The sequence below is a fragment of the Phacochoerus africanus genome, chromosome 6 (assembly GCF_016906955.1).
Source record: "Phacochoerus africanus isolate WHEZ1 chromosome 6, ROS_Pafr_v1, whole genome shotgun sequence".
Classification (NCBI taxonomy): Eukaryota; Metazoa; Chordata; class Mammalia; order Artiodactyla; family Suidae; genus Phacochoerus; species Phacochoerus africanus.
The window spans coordinates 90469886-90482633 of NC_062549.1; the positions used below are offsets into that span (position 1 = coordinate 90469886).

At 42.4% G+C, this 12748-nt stretch overlaps 1 protein-coding gene and 1 pseudogene across 7 annotated transcripts in view; one reads left to right on the forward strand and one right to left on the reverse strand.

The window, feature by feature from the left end:
- The first annotated feature begins 1134 nt into the window (after positions 1-1134).
- DCAF8 (DDB1 and CUL4 associated factor 8) overlaps positions 1135-12748 on the forward strand; it is a 48509-nt gene continuing 36895 nt past the window's right edge. Inside the window, exons 1-3 of one of the 7 annotated variants that reach the window (XM_047784168.1) lie at positions 1135-1288; positions 2324-2396; positions 5524-5646. The gene's annotated coding sequence lies outside the window, so the exon portion shown is untranslated. Of the gene's footprint in view, positions 1615-2323; positions 2397-5523; positions 5647-12748 lie in introns of all 7 variants that reach the window. The other 6 variants (XM_047784167.1, XM_047784172.1, XM_047784166.1 and 3 more) reach the window with 6 other exon arrangements.
- LOC125129460 (40S ribosomal protein S27-like) lies at positions 11916-12163 on the reverse strand (annotated as a pseudogene).

A 12748-nucleotide genomic window follows, 5' to 3' on the forward strand; every position in this document is an offset into this window, starting at 1 on the left:
ACAAAAATGTAATAATAGATTAAATGTTATGGTAAAAAAATTATGAAAAAGTACAGAGTTAGAGGACAGAGAAGGATGGTAGTGCAGGATACCATTTTAGTTGGAATAGTTAAAAGCTGATTGAGGAAGTAGCCTTTGGGTAGAGATGTAATTAAATGGACAGAATGAGTCTAGTAAAAAATACCGTAGATGAACATTCCAAGAAGCGGGAACAAGTACAAAAGCCCTCAGGCTGTCCATGCTTTGGTTGTAGTGACAACAAGACGACCAGTAAGGCTAGAGCAGAGCTAGGTAGTATGGGAGGAAATGAAATCGGAGAAATAGGTGCCATGTCGTGTAGTGCCTTCCTCGGAAAACCTCTTGATCATTTAGATTTTTATTGTACAATGGGAAGCTTTCGGAGGTTTTGAGCATAATACTATGACCTGGCTTACGTTTTAAAAGGTCACTCTGGGTCCTTTATTTAACTAGTAGGGCAATGATGGAAGTGGACAAACCAGCTAGGCATCTCTTGCAATAGTCTAAGTAATATATAATGACATAATAGGATGGTAGCGGTAGAGGAGGTTACCAGGGGCCTCACACCCTAGCCTTCTGGGCAAAACGCCCCTGGCCTGGCAACTGGGAGTAACTTTTTCAGGGGCCTCCTGCATGCTTCCTTCAGATGTCAGACAAGCAGAGGGTACATCATCTGTCCCAGTCTTTGGAACCTTCGACACACTACCCCCCTTCAAAGAGCTTCTTGAATAGCATAGCTGCACCTCAAGCTTCTAAATCCCTTCTTTAAAAATGGGTAAATGGAAGCTCGGGGCGGGGGGTGGGGGGGTGGTAAATGGGTCTCAAGGGTAAAGCAAGCACTTAAGATCCTCAAAGGAAATGGAGTTTTCAGAAGAAATCTGGAGAAAACTGCTTGTTCAGAAACAGGGCAAACATGAAAGTCGCCCAGGAGTTTGCCTGCAAACCCGTCAGAAATGAAGTTGATTTAAACCACAACTCTGAAAGGCCTTTAACTCCTATTTAAGTATCACGAGGATCGTGAAGTCCTCCAAACAGTACAAAAACAACTTCGCCTTCTCAGTAATGCGCACGCGCCGCCCGCTCCGTTTTCCGTTGGCCTTAGGCCCCGCCCCCTATGCGTCCTCGGTGGAGGGTTGGGAGCCGAGAGCTCGCGCGACCACTTTTCCCTCAGTCTTCTCCAGCACATCGTCGCAAACGGGGCCGGAAAGCGTGGCAGCGCAGGCGCAAGCGCAGAGAGCGGAGGCGGTGGTGGTGGCGGCCGCTGGCCAGTGTAAGATGGCGGCGGCGTTGGTGGCGGCAGTGGACGGGGCGGCTGGGCCTGGAACAGTCGGAGCAGCCGCTGGCAGAAGGATGACCCAAGACGGGAAGCGGGCTGCAGAGTCTCGCCGGCTCCCGTGCTTGTAACTGCCCCAGCCGGACACCCCCCCCCCCCCTTGACCTACCCGGTCCGTGTCTCGTTCCGGCTTGGCCTGGCCCCCTCCCCCTTGCCCCGTTCCCCTTTAAGATAGGTTTGACTGCTTTCTCGAGCTCCCAGGGCTCAGGTCTGCTCCTTCTGACCCGAGTCACCGCCGGGAGGAGTGGCTGTCCTTTTCGCAGGTCAGCCCCACGGCTGCCCCCAGGAGCATGCCCCGCAGTCCACGGGGACGTCTTGCCTTGTCGGGTGACCCATTTGTGTGCGCTTTTCCCCTTTAGATTGGGGGACGCGGCTTGCCCTGCGCTTCCCCGTCATCTCAGGGCCACCGCGCTATGTGCCCCCTCCCCCATCCCGAGTTCTCGGGCCCAGCACCTTGTACGGAAGGCCGAGGTCCAAGAACCCTGGAGTCAGTTGTTGCCGTCTGTTCCTGTACCCTTGTAATGTAATTCCCTTCACCCCTAAATCTTTCAGGGCACCGTAGAACGGTCCCATTTGGTCCCTGTTAGTTGGAAAGCATCTAGTGGCTTGAATTTCTGACTCATATGATTGTTGCTGGAGTCTCTGTAAACAAACCGGCACTAGCGCTATCACGTTCTCTCCGGGATTTCCCCCTGCTCTGTGGCTTGTTGAGAGGTTTGGTTATGGGTTGGCGTTGAAAAGATTCAGGTTTTCCTTTTAAATGACTTACGTTTTAGTGGAGCTGGGAGATTACTTGCCTGGTTCATTTAATTTCTGTAACTATGTAAATTACTTGTTCAGTAGTCATAAATTACCGTGCTTCTAAATAGTCCTGAGGAGGTCTAAGAAAGTACTAACATGTATTCATAAATATGTTTTTATTATGTTTAGTTGAAGAGACACCCTTGCCATTTAAACTTTAACTTTTCTTAGTCCTTCAGTGAATCTACAGGCCTATTTTCTCAGGAGCTCAGCCTGGCCCTACTTCAGTGATAAAGGAGGAAAGGTGAGTAGGAGTTGAAGGCATTTAAATTCCTCAGTCCAAGACAGACCCTACCCTGGTGCCCAAGTGCTGACCACTAAAATTATAAAATTCCTACCACAATTTCCCAAGGAGTTAGGGTATTGTTCTTGGCTTTGTTCCAGCTCTGGTTAAATTACATTTACAAGTTTAATTGGCTCTGGGCCTCTTGACTTGAAGTCCTAAACTATTGCTGTATATCTTCAAATGACTCCAGTTAAGCATAGAAATGAATGTGTCTCCCTCTTCATTCGTTTGCTTTGTGTTGCCTTTGTGCAGGTCATGTTTCTTACACTATTAAAAGCTGGGCATTAGTTTACTGGAGTTCTGCTTAGCCTTTTGTCAATCAAGTCTTTTTCCCTTTCAGGGCTTTGGGTTGTCATTTCTTTCTGTTTTAGAGGAGACTGTTTAGCTGCCTTTAACTAAAAATTAGGGAGTGGTGTTTAAGTTCAGTCCACCTCAGAATTCCAGCTTTTCAGGACATAGTGATAAATTTTGGGTTTAAAAAAAAAAGAGTGGTGCTCTTTTATATCTAATCTGAAGAATCCTTGTTGAACAGAACACTGCACGTCAGCATCATGGGCCGTTGCTAGAGAGGGAATTGGGACATAGTTGTAATTTATGTAAGGGTCTTGGATTTCTGGTAGCAGAGATTAGTGCTATGGTTGAGGTTCATAGGATGTGACAGAAGAGCTGAGTGACTCTGGAAGGTAGGCCTGGCTGATTCTTAATATCTTTATTGTTTGTAGTAGGAAAAGGTTGAGTGTGACACTGGTGAGTTTTATTCCACACAGTGTTGTGATTAGAAATTGCTCCTTATGAATGGTAATAAGATTATTGGCAGTATGTGGATCATCAGTAAGACAAAAAAGGAAAAATACAGTCCTTAGAGCTGGACAGACCTGAGTTTAAGTACTGTACTAGGATTTCTTAGCCACCTGACCTTGGGCAAGTTACTTAGAATTTTCTGAATCTTAATTTCCACGTCTCTAAAAGCAGGATAATACCACCTACTTCCTAGCGTCATTGTCAGTATTATGTGAGGGAACTTATGTGAAGGTCTTAACACTATGCCTAGCACAAGATAGACACTAAGAAAAAAGTTTCTCTTTGTGTATTATTAATATAGCTTTGAATAAATTATATGCTTGTTTACACTTTGCATTTTGCTTTTGAACAGGTTTTCCTGGTGACTTGTTCAGATTCTTTTATTTTTCTGGCCACATCTACCACATGTGGAAGTTCTAAGCCAGGGATTGAACCTGCACAACAGCAGTGACAACACTGGATCCTTTTCCTGCTGAGCCACCAGGGAACTCCCAGATTCATTTTTAGCTGGTTTAGATGTGTCTTTGTGTATGCCCACCTAGGGTTGTCTTTTGAGCATGATTCAGGTCAGTCTGGTGTGAGTTCAAGACCAGAGGACAGCAAGAATATCAGATGTTGATGTATGTGTATTTCTAAATGCATTCTTAAATTAAACATCACGGAGTTCCCGTCGTGGCGCAGTGGTTAACGAATCCGACTAGGAAGCATGAGGTTTCGGGTTCGGTCCCTGCCCTTGCTCAGTGGGTTAACGTCCCGGCGTTGCCGTGAGCTGTGGTGTGGGTTGCTGACGAGGCTCGGATCCTGCGTTGCTGTGGCTCTGGCGTGGGCTGGTGGCCACAGCTCCGATTAGACCCCTAGCCTGGGAACCTCCACGTGCCGCAGCAGCGGCCCAAGAAATAGCAAAAAAAGACAAAAAAAAAATTAAACATCAGTAAGTTTCCTTTGTTCTTTGCTCCTGTCTCTTGGTCTTTCTTTTAGCACACCTAATCAGAGGTGACATGGTATTGTAATTCCTCCCTTTCCTGCTTCATTGTTCACCTCCTCAGCTCCAGCTACCTCTTAAACCTTTTTCTTTTCACCACAGAGGGAGTGTATTTTTTCCAAGCTCCTGTGCTCTACAGTGATCCTCATCAGTAGTTTATCAAAAACAATTAGACTATGGATGGAGTTCCCATCGTGGCGCAGTGGAAACAAATCCGACTAGGAACCATGAGGTTTCGGGTTTGATCCCTGGCCTCGCTCAGTGGGTTAAGGATCCGGCATTGCCATGAGCTGTGGTGTAGGTCAAAGACAAGATTCGGATCTGGGGTTGCTATGGCTGTGGTGTAGTTCGGCAGCTGTAGCTCCGATTGGACCCCTAGCCTGGGAACCTCCATATGCTGTGGGGGTGGCCCTAGAAAAGACCAAAAAAAAAAAAAAGACAAAAAAAATTAGACCATGGAAAGGTCCCCTTTCTTTATGAACTGAATCTAGACTAAGGAGTAAGGAATGCAGAGTTTTTTAATTTCATCTCCCCAGCTGGACCATCTTAGTATGACAGGACAGATGAAAAGTTTTTTAATCTTCTCTTGTTGGCTTTTCTTTCACATTTTTTTGGGGGAGGTAAGGGCACATGAAAATTAAGCAAGTGTTGATAACATTGTGATGAAAGCAACTGTATTCATTCAGGCCAGTGATCAACTGAGAGTTGACCAACTTTCGTTACTACCATCTAGGATCTAAATTCTCTCTATTGAAAGGTAAAGACTCTTAGGATGAAGGGTAGTGAGGTGTAATTTTATTACTGTGTTTTTAATGAAATCTAGAGTTCTTTGTTGAATGGGGGGTGGGGTGGGGAGGGGAAAAGGAAATATGTTGAAAGAGGCGTAACTTTGTTCCTTATTACTGTATGTGCTTGATGAAAATCCGCTCCCATCACCACCACTATCAGGAAGGGTTTCACATTTTATGCTCCAGGTAACACCTATGTATATAGTAAATCAGTGGTTGTAGTCTCTAGACCATAACCGTAAAATTCTCTTATTTCTTAAGATATTTTATATATCAGGATGTTGCATGAGAATTGTTGCATCTTATTAGGAAGTATTTCCCATCGTGGATGCAGTGGGAGTCTAGGTATATTTGTGACCTTAGTTCCCACCACCAACCTGACAGGGCATTTTATACAGCAGTCTATTAAATGTATAAGAATCAGTCTCAGCGCTGTGGTCCTTAGTGTTGACTAGGATCAACCTAAGACAGAAGCTTGTACTCAGAGCTAAAATAAATGTCTTTTTGTTGCCAGTTTAAAACAATACTGGTGTTTCAAAAGCAAACGGACTAGTAGAAGACATTCTATAGTCGTGTGCCTTCTTGTGGGAGACTGAGATCTTCAGTGTTTTGCGCTCTAGGTCCTGTTTTCTGTCAGGTGAGTTACCGGCTTTAAAATCATGAACTGACTGGTTGAACTTTGTTTTCAGTAGATAGATTTATTTCTGGATTATATCTACTTTAGAAAAGTTATTCTAAACATGTCTAGGAAATGTCTCGGTTATAAAAGAGTTATCCAAACAGAGCTTTTTATTACATCACGTTGGTGTTAGAGTTAGTTTTAAGATTGAATTAGCTTTTTTTCCCTTTTTTTTTTTAAGCAGATTATCATGAGCCAAGATAATCTCTTACTTACCCTCATCCATTTGGAACCCAGGCAACTGAAAGAGTTGAATGAATAGTCACGGAGGTAGTGACTATGTATATTTTAGTTTCAGAGCCAAACACCAGTGAATTTAGATTAGCTTTACGTAATATTGAAGGCTTTTTTGTCTTTCATTTTCGTGAATTTACCCAAGAAACTTTATCACTGTTAAAATTGTTCAGGAAAAATGTGCCACTGGAGTTCCCATTGTGGCTCATTGGGTTCAAAATGCGAAATAGCGTCCTTGAGGATGTGGGTTCAATCCCTGGCCTTGCTCAGTGGGTTAAGGATCCAGCGTTGCCAAGAGCTGTGGTGTAGGTCACGGGCACAGCTTGGATCTGGTGTGGCTGTGGTATAGGCCGGCATCTGCGGCTCTGATTCAGTCCTTAGCCCAGAAACTTGCATATGCCTTAGGGGCAGCCCTTAGAAAAGAAAAAGGTGCTACCTGTTCTTGTTTACTGATTCAGTTATTCTTGGAACGAGAAGAAAGTCCTTGAAAGGTCTTTAAAAATGAGAGTGTGATCAATTGGTCACTTCTTTATAGCAGTCTTTTATCTCTGCCTCTGCAGGACATAGTTTCTGGGCCAGAAGCCCAATTTCTTAAATACTACCTTAACGCCAGGAATGTGTATGCCAAAGATAAACTAATGAATTTATGCTGCTCTGAGTTTGCATATAGGGCATGGTGAGTGATCAGTTTGTCAAAGGTTAGTGAAATGTATTATCTAATGGATTGGGTTATTGCAGAAATTTTCGTTGTTTTACCCAAGAGGTTAGATATTTGCTCTTATCCTCCAAGGATACTATTTGAGGAGGTCTGTGTAAAGCATCCATGCTTGCCTTACATGTCGTTTTTTTGTTTGTTTGTTTCTGGTTTTTCTTAGCCATCTAGGAAGCTACTCTAGGATATACCTCTAGTGGTAGCCAAGGCTGTATTCTTCTAGTGTACTTTAAACATTGCCACATTAGCAGGCATGTGTTACCCTTACTTGGGACCCGCATTATACTCTGTCCTCTGGTCTAGTGCAGATAGGAGGGAACTTCTTGATGTTTTTAGTCTCTCTGTTATTGTTTTATTGTAAGTTGTACCTTTGGAGCATCACCCTTTCATCTCTCTAGTGCCCTTTACAACGATTTAAGAAAAATTTGAAATATAAATGGAAAAAACTGGTAATAGAGACTGGATTCTGGTGTAAAGATAAATCATAGTAGAAACACAATGGAATTTCCCTAGAAATGGGTTTTCCTTAAAATCATTTAAATCAAGATGAATAGGCTTAAATGTTATTATAAAATGTTCCCGAGCTCTGCTGCTAGAGACAACAGTTAAGGGTTAGTGTGCATTCCTAACATGGTCTGAAATACTCTTAGTAGAATTCAAGTCAATAAACTATAAATGCAGGACTTAAAGAGAGGGAGACTTAGTTTTGGGCTCTGGGGTATATTGCTTTACCTCAGTTAATAGAACACGAATGTGCTCAAAAGAAGATTTTAACAGAGCTCTCTGAATTCTTTTAAAAGGCCACTGAGAGCAGGTAAGCAAAAGTCATAGACTTGGAACTGTGTCCTAATTTGTGTACAGTGTTTGGAGGATCATTGTTGAGTGTCAAGAAGCCCAGGCTTCTCTCACCAATATGGAACTAGAGATGAGAAGCTGGAAAAATAATGTAAGTGCCTCTTGTGTACAGACAGCCAGTTGCAAATGTGTTTAATCCTCACACTAACTCCTTCAGGGTAATAGTATTAATCCCATTTTACAAATGAAGAAACAAAGGTAGGTGGTAGAAGTGGAATTCAAGCCTAGTTCTGACTGACCCTAAATAAAGCCCTTTTCTTTTTTGTTATACCATATGTTGTCTTTAAAAAAATGTCTCTTCAGTGCCAAGTGATGAAACAGATTGAGCTAAAAGGTAGAATTCAATATTTCTTATAAAAGTGTATTTAAAGTGTAAAAGGTTTGTCCAAATGACAATATGAATGAAAACATTTTTGAAGTGTTTAAACATGGGTCTCAGGTTATGATTAATTGGTAGCCTAATAAGTTTTTTAAGGAAATAATTTTAATGGACTTAACTAAACTGAAGAGATAGCTGAATCCTTTTATTTTATGATCATTGAATGGGAAGAAAACCAGCATTCTCACTTACTTCTTAAGGTAATTCCATGGGTCAAACCATGAACCATCCCAACTTTCTTGAAACCTTTTCATCTCTTGACTTCAAGGCATTTAAAACTTATTATTCCTTCTACTTCCCTGAGCATTTCTCTGTATCCCTCTTTCTATTTCCTAAAGGTAGGAATTCTCCAAGATTTTTTCCTTTCTTGAGTCTTTATTTTTTTGGGGAGGGGGAGTATAATTCACAAAGTATTTCATTTTGAAGCTTCTTTGTACAAATAATTCTCAAGCCTGTATCTGGCCCTAATTTATTTCTCAAATTTTGAACCTGCATTGATTTTCCACTGCTTTCCTGACATGTCAAACTAGATTTTAAACATAAATCAAAATCAGGTTCCTCTCTTTCCCCACTTGCCAGTCTCTCACTTTTGGCACTTGATTTCCTCTGGGCACCCAGATTCAAACTTGTCTTTTTTATTTTTTGGAGCTCATTGAGCCAAGTAACTAGCAATTCTGCTTTTACAATGTTTCTCGCATAGATTCCCTTCTTTTAATTTCCTCTGCCATCGGCCTAAGACAGGATATTATTGCTTCTTTAGAGACTGTGATAGATTTTTTTTTTTCTTTTTATGCCCATACCTTCAGGATATGGAAGTTCCCCGGCTAGGGATACAGTCGGAGCTGCAGCTGCAGCCACAGCAATGTGGCATCCAAGCTGCATCTGCGAGCTCCACTGTACCTTGCAGCAATGCCAGATCTTTAACCCACTGAGTGAGACCAGGGATCGAACCTGCATCCTCATGGAGACTATGTTGGATTCTTAACCTTTTGAGCTGCAATGGGAACGCCTGTGATAGCTTTTAAACTTGTTTCTCCTCCCTTTTCTTTCCATTTCAATCCATCTTATCCTTGACAAAGTCTTCCTGATGCCTGTCACACACACCTTCTACTACTTAACCAATGAACTATATCCCAGCATCTAGCCTAGCCAGACCAGACTACTGTTGTATTTTCTTGAATATAGCAGGTTTTTTGATCTTTCATCCAATGGATTAGCTTCTTCAGTTCTACCCATTGAAATCCTATCCTTCCTTCAAAGTCCAGTTTATTTTTTAATTTTTTTTTTTTTTTTTTTGTATTTTAGGGCCACACCTGTGGCATATGGAAGTTCCAGGCTAGGAGTTGAATCAGAGCTGCAGCTGCTGGCCTATACTACAACCACAGCAACTCAGGATCTGAACCGTGCCTGTGACCTACATCGCAGCTCATGGCAATGCTCGATCCTTAACCTACCTAGCGGAGCCAGGGATCAAACCTGCATCCTCATGGATACTGGTTGGTTTGTTACTGAGCCACAGTGGGAACTTCCCAAAGTCCAGTTTAAAAGCTAATTTCACCATGAAAGCTTTTCCTTTGTCCTGAAACTAAATATAATCCTTTACTTTGTTGAACTGCAGCAATGTCCTCTTTATCTTTTTTTTTTAAATGATACTGACACTTGTATTTCTTGTGTCATGGTTAGTTAGTCATATAGCTACTTTTTTCTAATTGATTATTGGCTACAAAAGGGGTTGTGATGGCCTTATATTTGTAGCTCACATATTACCTTTTACATTGTTGGATTACTGTTATGTCTCAGTACAGATGGGCCACTGGGTGGTGCCAGAGGCCTATAGATAAACAAGGGAGGCTGGAGATGCTATACAGTTGGGTTACCCAGTGTTGTCAAATCTGCACAATAGTATTAAAGATTAATTTCCCTGATCCAGAAACATTCATAGTTTTTGCTCCTCTGTCCAGTTTACTAGAGGAGACAGTGTAGTATATTTAACTCCTCCAGAGAGTTACTTACTTGCTTACTAGTTACTTAGTTGCTTACTAGAGAGCAGCCCAGAGCTAAAAGGCCTGCCTTTTTATTTATTTATTTATTTTATTTTTTTTTTGTCTTGTTGTTGTTGTTGTTGTTGCTATTTCTTGGGCCGCTCTCACGGCATATGGAGGTTCCCAGGCTAGGGGTTGAATCGGAGCTGTAGCCACCGGCCTACGCCAGAGCCACAGCAACACAGGATCCGAGCCGTGTCTGCAACCTACACCACAGCTCACGGCAACGCTGGATCGTTAACCCACTGAGCAAGGGCAGGGACCGAACCCGCAACCTCATGGTTCCTAGTCTGACTCATTAACCACTGCGCCACGACGGGAACTCCCTGGGCCTGCCCTTTTATAAACATGTTTTATGCAGTATGAATTTCAGCTTCCTTGGGGTGGTCCTTTAAAATTTAGTGCCTGAGGTTCTTTTTCTGATTAATAAACCCTGTATTGTTAAAGTGGGGCTGGCAACAGGAGTTGGAAAAATTGGCTTGGAGAAGTGTTTATTGTAAAGTAGAAAAATAGTAAGGTAAGGAGAATGGATTTAAATTGAGCCATTTCAGCTTGGAGGCAGAAATTGGGGATGGAGAAAGTAGGACTGGTTGATTCCAGATGGACTGTGGGGCCTCAGACTGAAAAGTAAATTTGTACTTTGGATGGAGATCAGCCCTGAACAGCTGTTCAGTTATGAGTGGTATGGGACATTTGTCCTCCCAAGAGGAACTAGGGACTGTGTGGCTCTCAGAGATCTATGTTACTAATAATTGAAGTAGTTTCTACGATCACCTTTTACTTCCGGAGGAAATTCTGAAACTTTGTCTTATTTTGGGCAGGGGGTGCATACCCATGGCATGTGGAAGTTCCTGGCTCAGGGATTGAATTTGAGCCACAGCAGTGACAGTGCTGAGTCCTTAACCGCTAGGCCACAAGGGGACTTCACCTTTGTTTCATTTAAATACGGGTATTGGGCACTTGAGTTGCAAAATGAGACTTGTCAAACAAGACTGCTAGACTGATCTGAGAGAATGCTGGGATTATGTAACTCGTGAACTCACTGAGTATGAGTTCAGGTCTTAGTAGAGATATCAAGGACAGTGATATTATTTAGAAGTTGAAATGTCCATTGAACCTGAGGTAAGGTAGAGTTACCATACCAGTTTCCCTAGACTCCAAAGGAGTTAAAATGTACCCGAGAGAAATTTTAAAAATAAAAATAAAAAGCATATGTGTACAAATTAATAGTACAACCACTAGAACTACTTTAAGCGTCTGATATTCTTAGTTGTCACCTAGACAATAGGGTTGGAGACATTTTATGAGTTGAGGATTCATCTTGCCTTTTTTTTTTTTTTTCTTATGGCCACACCCACGGCATATGGAAGTTCCTGGGCCAGCAATCAAATCCAAGTTGCAGTTGTGACCTATGCCACAGCTATGGCAACAGCAGATCCTTAACCTGCTGTGCCACAGCAGGATCTCCCAAGATTCATCTTGCCTTTAATGTGGTTGCTGATAAGGCAGCTTTGTTTGCAGCAAAAATTCATCCATATTTTAATTTTTAAGCAGGAAGATCTGACATTTTGCTCTCATATATTGTGACCTATTAGTTAACTTGTATTAATAATCACAGCCTTGAGAGTTCCCATCATGGCGCAGCAAAAATGAATCTGACTAGTGTGCATGAGGATTAGGGCTCTATCCCTGGCCTTGCTCAGTGGGTTGGGGATCCAGCATTCCCATGAGCTGTGGTATAGGTCACAGATGCAGCTCAGATCTGATGTTGTTGTAGTTGTGGTGTGGGCCGGCAGCTATAGCTGTGATTCAGCCCCCAGCCGGGGAACTTGAATATACTGCAGGTGTGGCCCTAAAAAGCAAAAAAAAAAAAACAAAAAAAAAAACAAAAACAAGAACAAACAAAAAACACAGCCTTGAAACGCTGGTATTTTTGTTGTTATTTTGTTTTATATCCCAAATGTGTTTATTGGGATGGTTTCCCATTGATCTTAATTCAGGGTGTTTAGTGCTGCTTCCCTCTGAAGTAGCATCCTTCTGTAAGCCTTGCTTTTCCTTCTGCGGACTGTCAGAGAACAGTAGAGCAGCCAACACAAAAAACAACTGTTTGTGCAAGGCTAGAGATGGTGGTGGTTTTATAGCATCCTGTCCATTTCACAGCTATGAAATAGGAATTGGGACTCTGTACCAGATACCTCTTGTGTTTCTTCTTTCTTCTGAAGAGGAATGAAGGAGATCCTTTGTGAGAGGCATGTTCTTGTGGGGAGGTCATCACTGCCGGAAAGGGAGAATCTAATGTTTTTGTTTTTTTCCACTTTTTAGCACAGCACTCGTGGTATATGGAAGTTCCCAGGCCAGGGGTCAAATTAGAGCTACAGCTGCTGGCCTGTGCCCACAGCCCCAGCAACGCCAGATCCGAGCCTTATCTTCGGCCTACACCATACAGCTCACAGCAGTGCGGGATCCTTAACCCACTGAGCTGGGCCAGGGATCGAACCCACACCTTCCTAGATAACAGTCGGGTTTGTTACCACTGAGCCACAATGGGAATTCCTAGTATTTTTAATTATTGGATTTTTTATCTGTCATTTAACATGTTACGTGATTATTCCCCCAATTCCTAGCTCTCTTACTCTCTCTTCTGGCTAGATTGATTGATAATTACATGCAATAATACAATAAAATTTACCATTTGTTTCATGGACCCATTCCATGGATTCTAATAGATGCATAGTTATGTAACACCACCATGTGATGGAGGCATAGAACATTTTCATCGTTCTAAAGTTTTCGCATCCTATTTGTGGCTAGTTTCTTTTCCCCAAGTGCTAGCAGTGA